The sequence below is a fragment of the Aythya fuligula genome, chromosome Z (genome assembly GCF_009819795.1).
Source record: "Aythya fuligula isolate bAytFul2 chromosome Z, bAytFul2.pri, whole genome shotgun sequence".
Classification (NCBI taxonomy): Eukaryota; Metazoa; Chordata; class Aves; order Anseriformes; family Anatidae; genus Aythya; species Aythya fuligula.
The window spans coordinates 66,625,048-66,635,833 of NC_045593.1; the positions used below are offsets into that span (position 1 = coordinate 66,625,048).

At 39.6% G+C, this 10,786-nt stretch overlaps 1 non-coding gene across 1 annotated transcript; it reads right to left on the reverse strand.

The window, feature by feature from the left end:
• Positions 1–801: 801 nt before the first annotated feature.
• On the reverse strand, positions 802–873 carry TRNAA-CGC. Its single transcript has one exon. It is a non-coding gene; the product is annotated as a tRNA-Ala (tRNA).
• Positions 874–10,786: the final 9,913 nt, after the last annotated feature.

A 10,786-nucleotide genomic window follows, 5' to 3' on the forward strand; every position in this document is an offset into this window, starting at 1 on the left:
TCCTCTTCAACCAAGGGAAACTCCTCCTTTCTCTGGACTTCTTCCTTTGTCTCCCATGTCTGAGATTCCTGAGGGCTGATCTTAGCAGTAAAGACTGAATCAAAAAAAGCATTCAGCAATGCTGCCTTCTCTGCATCTTTTGTCACCAGGACATCTGTCCCATTTAGCAGCAGGATGACATTTTCCCCAGTCTTCCTTTTTCTATCATGTATTTGAAGAAGCCCTTCTTGTTGTCCTTGACATCCCTTGTCAGATTTAAGCCTTGGCCCTCCTCGTCACATCCCTGCATACTTTGACACACACAGATCTCCAGTTCTTCCTGTTTGTTTCCCACACTACATGCATTAGTATACAAGCATTTCAAAGATCTGAAATGCTTGTTTCTCATTCTGCAAGTGTATGTATAGAAACACTTCAGATGTCTTTCATTCAACTCAGCCTGTGTGGGGCATACACTAGCATGTAGTTCCTCAAAAATTAGCATGCAGTCGCATATCTTATCGTTGATGGGCCTGTTTTTGTCTCTTTCCCACTTCAAATGTAGTTTAAAGCCCTATCAATCAGCCCTTCTAACTCCTGGGCAAAAATCCTTTTCCCCCCTCAAAGAAAGGTGTTCCCCACCAGTCAGTAGGTCTGGTGTCAAGTAGACCTTCCCATGATCAAGAAATCTGAAACTTTGTCAATGGCACCAGCCTCGAAGCCACATATTGATAAGCTGGGTCTTTCTGTTCCTTTCAATATTGATCTGCACTACTGGAAGGATGGAAGAAAATACTGCCTGTAAATGCAGCCACCTGCCACTGGAGATGCCGGGGATTGAACCCGGGACCTCATACATGCGAAGCATGCGCTCTACCACTGAGCTACATCCCCTCTAAAAATATATATATTTATATACATATATACATATAAAATATAAATCTGAAGGGGTTTTTTGTTTGTATGTTTGTTTCTTGAAAAAAAAAAAATTAAAGGTCCTTTAATAGGATGTATTTGAAGGTTCACTAAAATCTTAGCTGTTAGAAGCGAACTTTTTTCAAACAGCTTTGTTGTACTATAGGACAATATTATGGCACTGTCCTGTACTATATTGTATATGGTATAGTAGACATTCAAAGAGGTATTTTAATGATAAGTAACATGCATGAATGAAGGTAAAATATGGCAGATCAGGTCCATAATAACAAATATAATTCTTAAAACACTCTTTAACTCTAAAATCTTTTGGAAGCAACCACTAAAGTACTTTTAACCCAAATATATTAACTTTTTCCTTGTTAAGTGAAATCAGTTGTTCAAAGAAAACAGCATTGTGAATCCTATAAATACCACATTCCCAAGATGATATTTATTATGGAAATATCAGTAAAAGCGTGCATCTTGCAATCTTATTTTTGTCATATCATAGTCATATCATAGAAAATCCATAGTCATTTCCTCTGGTGACATAAAAATATGAGGAATCTAGCAGAACCTCCTAAATTATAAAAACCTTAACAGATATTTTATGAGCCTTTTACAATAATACACCTTTTCAATAAACATAAATGCCATGTGCCATGTAAGTACACTATGTAACTTTCCTTTTTGTGAATCCTATAAAAAAAGACTCCAGAAAAACACACAGGGACTGCATTAATTTTCTGTCTTTACCAGTGATAAGTGTATGGTTGGAAAAAGGTGTAGGGAAGATAAACCTAACTGATACTGTCCAAATAATAAGTACAATTAACTTACTGAATGTTTTGCATTGTTCTGATTGTCTAGTATAGTGAAGAATAAAATCATGTTACAGAATGAATCACAGAATCATAGAATGGTTTGGGCTGGATGGAACAATAAAGATCATCTAATCCACACACCCCTGCCATGGGTAGGGTCACCTCCCACTAGTCTAGGTTGCTCAAAGCCCCATTCAACCTGGCCTTGAACACTTCCAGGGAGGGGGCTTCCACAACTTCTGTGAACAACCCAGTCCAGTGCCTCACCACTCTCTGAGTGAAGAATTTCTTCCTAATGTCTAATCTAAATCTGCCCTCTTTTATCTTAAAACCATTTCCCTTTGTCCTATCTCTACAACCCCAGCTCCCTCAGCCTGTCTTCATAGGAGAGGTGCTCCAGCACCCTCTGGCCCTCCTCCAGACTCACTCAAATAGGTTCATGTCCTTCTAATATTGGCAGCTCAAGAGCTGAATGCAGTGCTCTAGACAGGGTCCCAGAAGAACTAAGTAGAGGGAGAGAATCATATCTCTTGATCTGCTGGCCACACTGCTTTTGATGCAGCCCAGGACTGCATCCCCACTGGGCTGCAAACTCACATTGCCAGATTATGTTGTGCTTCTCATCAAGCAAGAGCCCCAGATCCTTCTCCTTGGGGCTGCTCTCAATCCATTCTTCCCCTCAGCCTGCATTTCTGTTTGGGATTGCCCTGACCCAGGTGCAGGACCTTGCACTTGGCCTTGCTGAACTCCATGATGTTTGCACAGGCCTACCTCTCAAGCCTGTCCATGTCCCTCTATATGGCAGCACTTCCTGCCAGTATGTCAACCTCACCACACAGCTTGGTTTCATTGGCAAATCTGCTGAAGTTGCACTCAATCCCACTGTCCATGCCACCAAGAAAGATGTTAAGTAGCAATGGACCCAATAATGGTGTTCCCCTGAGGAACTGATCTCCCACATTGTTAATGATCTCCAGTTGGACTCTGGGGTCTCCACTGTGGCTGCTGACCACAATTCTCCAAGTGCAACCATCCAGCCAATTCCTTACCCACTGTGGTCTAACCATCATATCCATGTATCTCCAACTGAGAGACAAGACACCATGGGAGGCAGTGTCAAAAACTTTGCACACCCAGATAGATGACATTCATTACACTTCCCCTATCCACCAATGCTGTGACTCTGTCCACCAGATTTTTCAGGAACGATCTTCTCTTAGTGAAGCCATGTTGGCTGCCACTAATCACCTTCTTATTTGCCATGTGCATTAGCATAGCTTCCATGAGGATCTGCTCCATGTTCATGCCAGGCACAGAGGTTAGACTGACTGGCCTGTCATTCCCTGAGTTTTCTTTTTTTCCTTTTTTAAAAATGGGGGTTATGTCCCCTCTTCCAGTCACTGAGAACTTCACCACAACGACACAACTTCTCAGATAGGATGGAGAGAGGCTTAGCAACTCAGGACCTGTGGATGTTTCTCGTCAGGTTATATATACCTGTGTACCTACAGCTTCCTTGGTCTCAAACTTGACCTTCTCCTACAGTAGGTGGTTCATCATTCTTCCAGTCCCTGCCTTTGCCTTCTAAGAAAGGGGCTATGTGGCTAGAGCCAAAAAAAGTCATTGAGTACCTTAATCTTCTCTGTATCCCACATGACCAGCTGACCAGTTTCATCTGGAGAGGGCCCACACTTTCCTTAGCCTTCCTTTTATAACTGATGTACCTACAGAAGCCTCTCTTGTTGCCCTTGATGTCCCTGGCCAGATTTAGTTCTAACAGGGCTTGGCTTTAGCTTTCCTCACCTGACTACTCAGACAACATTTCTGTATCCCTTCCAGGCTTGGAAGTCCTTGCTTCCACTCTCTGAAGGCCTCCTTCTTCTGTCTGAGTTTGGCCAGGAGCTCCTTGTTCATACATGTAGGCCTACTTGCATTTTTGCCCAACTTGCTCTTTATTGGGATGCATAGCACCTGAGCTACCATATTAACCATCTTCCTTGGACACCTCTTCCCTCCAGGGCTTTGTCCCATGGTACTCTACCAACATCATCCCTGAAGAGGCCAAAGTCTGCTCTCCCAAAATCCGGGGTAATGAGGTTTCTATGCTCACTCCTTGCTGCCCTCAGGATGCTAAACTCCACCATTTCATGCAGCCAAGGCTGCTCTTGAGCTTCACATTCCCTATCAAACCTTCCTTATTTGTGAGAATGAGGTCCAGGATAGCACCTCTCCTCATTGGTTTCTCTATCTTCTCTTCTATAGAGAAGGAATTTATCAATGCATTCCAGGAACCTCCTGGATTTCCTGTGCTATGTTGTCCCTCCAACAGATATCAGGGTGGTTGAAGTCCCTCAGGAGGACCAGGGCTTGTGAACGTGAGGCTGCTTCTGTCTGTCTATAGAGAGCCTCATCTGCTTCACCTTCCTGATCCTATGCCCTGTAGCAGACCCCCACTATAATGTCACTTGTCCCTGCCCTCCCTTTAATCCTGATCCAGAAACTCTGTCAGCTCCTCATCCATTTCCAGGCAGAGCTCCATGCACTACAGCTGCACACAGAGAGTCATGCCCAATCCTTGTCTCCCCTTCCTGTCCTTCCTAAAAAGCCTGTTTACTTCCATTCCAACACTCCAGTCACTCCAGCCATCTCACCACCTCTGTTATGTCAATGAGGTCATAGCCCTGCAGACATGAGTACATCTCTACTTCCTCTTGTTTATTCCTCATGCTATGAGCATTAGCTTAGAAACATTTAAGTTGGACCGTTGATGAAAATGACTTCTCAGCTGGAGTGGCTGGGATTCCTTTGTGCTGCTTGGAGTCTTTTTTGCGCTGGACAGCATGCTCAGAAAGAGCACAAATCTTTTATTCACAGACAGATTGCCTAGAAAAATCTCTTCACATTACTTAGGTCTTGGTCTTTCAGAATAGATTTGTGGTGTGATTTGAATAATGACAATTGCATCTTTTTTCTTTTTTTTTTTTTTTCAGTAGAATAGATCATACTATAATGACAATTAATATTCAACAGTAATATCCATACACTTTCTAACAAGACTGTAATGCATCACCATCATGTAGAAATGCCTTAATTTCTACCAATCTTGTCTTTATCTCTAGAGGTTGAAGATATTTGACCTGTCTGCACTAGCTGTCAGGAAAACAAGAAAGGCCATGGTTTAGACACTGGCATGTAAGAGTTCAAACATGAAAGTATAGAACTCGTGAAACTTGAAAACACAGCATAGGAAAAGCAACCGTATTCCCCTGGAGGTTTAATGGAAAACATTTGCCAGGATGTGCCAAAGAGAGCACAGGAGGAAAGTACAAGAAAGTAGACTACTTCTGTGTACCAATGGCTACTTCTCTGTTCATTCCTCCAAAACTCACATCCTGTTTACAAGTTGTACTGTAACATATTTTTTTTGACCTAGAGCATAATCATGACTTAATTCAGATTTTGTAAAACAAAATATAGAACAGATGTATGTTCCTAGGTACATGAAACTGTTAAGTCTAGCATGGGGATATGGTTGGCAGCAAAGACTTAATACATTTTTCCTGACAATTAATACATTCTCTCTGTGTTTGCCACTTTCCCCTTTGATTAAATATCTTCCTGAAAATATTGCTTATATATATACACAATCTGTTCCTTAAACAAAAGCAAGGTCTTAAGCTATTTATTTCCCAGAAAAGGAAGATAAGCTACAAACTAAATGCATTGAGTCCTGCAAAACTTTCACCACTGTCCCAAATGTTCTACCATTTTACATATTTTCTCATACTTTGCTTTCTTGCCTACTTTTTCCTCTGTTCTCTTTCTGTGACAGTGCTTCTCACAGTAAAGACAGAGGGATTCAGGACTGTTATTATGCCTCCAGCTTCGTGTAAAACCCTTAGACACATTAATAATTTTTGCTGCACACTAAATAATGCTCAGTTCATCACAGACCACCCGTAAAAATCCAGTCCTATTCATTCTCATGATCACTTAAACACACAAAGCACAAACTTCCAGTGGCACCATCTTCTAACTTCCAGCAAAATGAAAGGAAGTCAGGTGCTTAAAATCCCATTGGATACTATTAATGTAAGTTTATTAATTCAAGCTGAATTCTAATGCTTCTTGGCAATTCCAGGGGAAAATATATATATATATATATCTTTAAGAAATATAAAAAGATATAAATAAAAAGTGTGATAACAAAATCAAGAGAGAAAAACATAGTATTCTATCTATGACAAATAATGAACTGTATTGAAATATATAGTTATCTCACAGTACAAAAGACTAGCACTAGAATGAAAATGTAATATGGTGGTTTAGTCATCACTTCAGTCACTTTCAAAGTCTAAGTCTTCTTCATAGACTACTATGATAATCATCTCTCTTAATTTTTCTTTCAAAAGAAGTAGCTAAGAAACTTATGTCATTTGCAGTGCAGTACATCACTTTCAATCTATAGCTAATACGTTCTTCCAGTAGGGTGCCCATGGAGGATGTCAAACTCCAAGGAAGGGTTCATTTAACATCATTCATTTTTCAGGGAAAAATGCATGATGATTATATAAGCTGCTATCAGTGCTAATAGCCAGATGGATAAATGCATTTTAAAAAGAGGTCAGAAGCTCTCATTTTCCTGTTTGCAGTTGTTGATTAATGCAGAATTTCTGTGGCTCAAATCTTCATTCTTGTTATTTTAAAGTTAACTCTTGCCATGTTTAAGATTCAGAAACATTCAGACTTCTATATATGAATGAGTCTAATGCTCTCTCTCTCTCTTTCTTATGTAAAGGTTGATAGCTCATGGGGAAAAAAGGTTACTATGAATAAGCTACACCTTTGAGTGTCTTCAGTGTGCTGTGGCTAGATCCTTTTCTGTTTTAAAATGCCCTTTAAACACTGACAGCCAAGACCTTTCAGGTTTGCAAGAAGAGTCAAATCATTCATATTCCCCTTGAAGTTAAGATGTCTATTTAAATGCATCTCTGTAAAACTCAATGATTTGGCCAATTTTGTCTGGAAAATACCATTTTTTTCAGACTACCACCAGCCAGGGCTCTCCCACTGTATCACTCTCTCACTCTGAGTGTGACACAATTAACTTTTGGAGGACAAACACTTCCAAGGATTAAATTTTGATAATGCAACTCTCTCACTGCACTTTGGTAGCTCTACATCTTCTCGTTTCAAATTGCACAAAGTTTAAGCAATTCCATGATTACATTGGTCCACTGTAGCAGCTAAAAAGTAGTACTTTTCATTAAATTTAGATGCTAGGATACATCTAACTATCCATCTAGATACATCTAATGTTGAGATATACCACAAAAGTAAGAAAGGCTGGAATTCATATAAAGGGTAAAAACAATTACAATTAAGTCAAAGCTTTATTTACTGTCAATTCCATGATTTTTTCCATGGAGATAATATAGTGACCAGATAAGAAAGACCCCAATGCATCTGTATAGCTATCCTATGCTGCAAGGTCAACTCCTGGCCTTGTAGAATTTTTGAAGTGTAAAATAGTTCAGCATGGAAATGTGGGCTTGGAAGGAAAAAGAAGCCTTAAGAGCACATCCCTAAAAGGAGAAAATTAGTGCTGTAGACAGTTGCAATACCACAGACATAGAAAGAAAAGAGCATTAATTTTAAATGGGAGATTCCACTTTTGACAAGAAGGTTAATAGTTTCACAGGGGAATCTCTTCTCTCAACATTTTCAGTTTTAGGGAGTAAGGGTTTAGACAATAGTCAAAATGAGGGTTTATTAATTCAACCTGAATTCTAAATCTTAGACAAGTCACCTACAACTTTGACATTTGTCTTATTTGTATTCATTTCATATTCAGATTAACACAAAAAAATCTTACAACCATCCTACCTTATCTAAGTTTTTATTATAATAATAATTATTATTATTATTATGTTATTTAAACATGTAAGATTTAATTTGGGTTAACACATATTTCAGAAACAACATGCTTGTGCTTATGATTTTAGAAACCACTTGTCACTAAGAAAGATGGCTATAATCAGAGGAAGAAAGGTTACAATCAGAGGAAGATGAGTAACAAAAATATATTGACCATCTGTAGCATGCATACGTGGCAAGGTCTGGGCAGCAGAGAGCCATAGAGGTGGCTGCTATGTGAAGAATCCAAAAGCTGCCCCATGTTAGGTAAGGGCCCCGCAGGTGGCCGGAGCTGAGCCAATATGCAATGTTGTTTGTGCTCTGTGAGAGCAGATTTAATAAAGGTGGGGGAAAAAAAAAAAAAAAAAAAAAAAAAAAAAAAAAAAAAAAAAAAAAAAAAAAAAAAAAGGTGGAATCAGCAGCTGGGAGAGAGAGAGGAGTGAGAACCAGCCCTGCAGGCCCCATGGGCAGTGCAGCAGGAGGGCAGGAGGTGCTGCAGGCAGGCAGCAGCAGTTCCCCTGCGGGCTGTGCAGGGAGAGGCCCCTGGTGGAGCAGGCTGTCCCCCTGCAGCCCATGGGTCCCACATGGAGCAGATCTCCACGCTGCAGCCCCCCCATGGGTGGAGGAGCCCCCGGGGGAGCAGGTGGATGTGGCCTGGAGGAGGCTGCGGCCCATGGAGAGCCCCCGCAGGAGCAGGCCCCGGGCCGGAGCTGCAGCCCGTGGAGAGGAGCCCACGCAGGAGCAGGGGGTCTGGGGGGAGCTGCCGCCCACCCGTGGGGGACCCGTGCTGGAGCAGTTTGCTCCTGGGGGATGGATGGATGGACCCCGTGGGACGGAGCCGTGTGGGAGCAGTGCTTGAAGAGCTGCTGCCTGTGGGCAGCCCCCGCAGGCTCAGTTGGGGAAGGACGGCATCCATGGGAGGGACCCCACGGGGAGCAGGGGCAGAGATTGAATGAAAAGGAGCAGCAGATACGAAGTATCAGGGACTGATCACAGCCCCCATTCCCTATTCCCCTGCTGCTGCTTGGGGGGAGGAGTTGAAAGAAGGTGGATGTGGACAAGGTGTTTTTGTTTTCTTTCCTTTGTTTCTCACTTCTCTAGCTTATCACTCTTTCATTTCCCAAAACTTCTTCACCTTTTTCCTCCTGCACTTTATTGCCTAGAACAAGCCTACTTCCTAACATGCTTTCTACTCCTTTTACCTCTGTTTTCCCTAGGCTTTTAGGAAGCACTTGCCATTTCTTTATTATAGGAATGACGAAGGAGGACTTTTTTCCTGCTTTTCTTCATCTTTGAAGACCTCAGGTATTCCCAGCTTCTGTAGGACAGTTAAAGGCTTCCTGTTCAATTTCTGTTGAATCATTCCATAGCTGTGACCTCAAACATGATGTTTGTTTTAACCGTATGCTGATGCTTTCACCGTCAGAGTAACTAGGCTTATGAACGACTTTTTTTTTTATCATAAGGCAGGATTGGCTTATGCTGCTGAACCTTTAACTGGCAGTTTTATATCTGAAGGGTTAGGCTACTAAAAGTATGTTCTTTTAAAGTTCCTTTTTAAACTTTCTTAAAAAAAACTGTCCCAAACATATCCTCAAATTCTAGCATCATGTACCTGTTCTTAAACTGTTCAAAATATAGGTACATTCTCACAGAGCTTGTTTGAATTCTGTGATTCTGTTTCTTCTCCTACTTCAATTTCTTCCCATGGGGACATGTATGGGGCACAATGTAGTTTCATCCTTATCATTTATATCTTATTATCATTTGGCATTATTAATAGCAGCAAATATAATTATATTCAAAACATTCCACATGGTATCTGAAGATTACATTGAAACAGTCTTCCTAAATTAGGTGATTTCTATTCCATACTTTTTTTTTCCCCAGTGATAAAAGATATCTCAGAACTTAATTTAACAATATGTTAAACATAATGGAAAGATACAGTAGGAGCACTCTTCCATGTAATTAAACAATAATGCCAATAATTAAATTTCATTTTGATGCTAAGAGAATTATCACATTTGCTTAGGCAGAAAAATACAAAGCTCATTTGAATCCTGATACAGTATTCTGCAAATATAAAATGAAGTAAGATGAAATATTCAAAGAAATATGAAATATTCCATGTAATAAAACTGAAAGGAAAAACTCTTCTGTTGTGTCACATTTTGCAATTTCCCATCAGTTCATCAAGTTGAGTAATAGAGGAAAATTACAACAGAATATCTATTAAAATACTTATGAAATCAGTGAGAAAAAATTATACTAAATGTAAGACTGAATGCCTTTTTGACACACATTGACAAGCTACAAAAGACAAATATAGTAGAACAGAATTCTGCATAGAGACTGATATACACATTTCAGATCTAAGTATATAATACAAATCATAAGGAAGACTTGACTACAAAAATGTAGTCCATGTAGATGACGGTATCTTGAAATTATCACGAATCTTTTCTCAATAAGTAAATAAATAAAATATTAATATTAATATTAATATTAATATTAATATTAATAATAATAATAATAATAATAATAATAATAATAATAATAATAGTGATAATAATAATAAATATTCCCTATTTCTCATTTTATGTTGTAAGGTTTCACATCCCTCTCCAATGCTGAGTCTGTTACTCACAGTCCAGCAGGAGGATAAGCTATTTAACTACCCTAAGAAATGCTTTATAATATTTTTCAGACTGACACTAGGGCATGATTTACGTAATGAAGTATACCTGCCTGGTAATTGTAGAGGGGGAGATTCAGGATCAATTACCATAATTTAAGCAGAAGAAGAATTAATTAAAAATAGAGAACAATGGCAGCAGAGGAAAAGTATCAAGAATTTCAATAGTGAACCAAACTGTATTTTTACGTTTATATATTTAGATTAAAGGAAATTAAAATGTGCTAAACCAGCCACAGAAGTCTTGAAATACCATTTCAATGCCAGTTTGCTGAATGATATGTGAACAACACTGGGAAAATCAGAATGCAAACTGAGATGGGTTTGTTGTAATTATGGGGAAGTTAATTAAATTATTTGCTTTAGTTGATAATTACAGCCACTTTAAGTGTCTATGTACATTGCCTTGCTTTTCATGTTAGTGACTACTAACATGACTTCTGTACCTAGC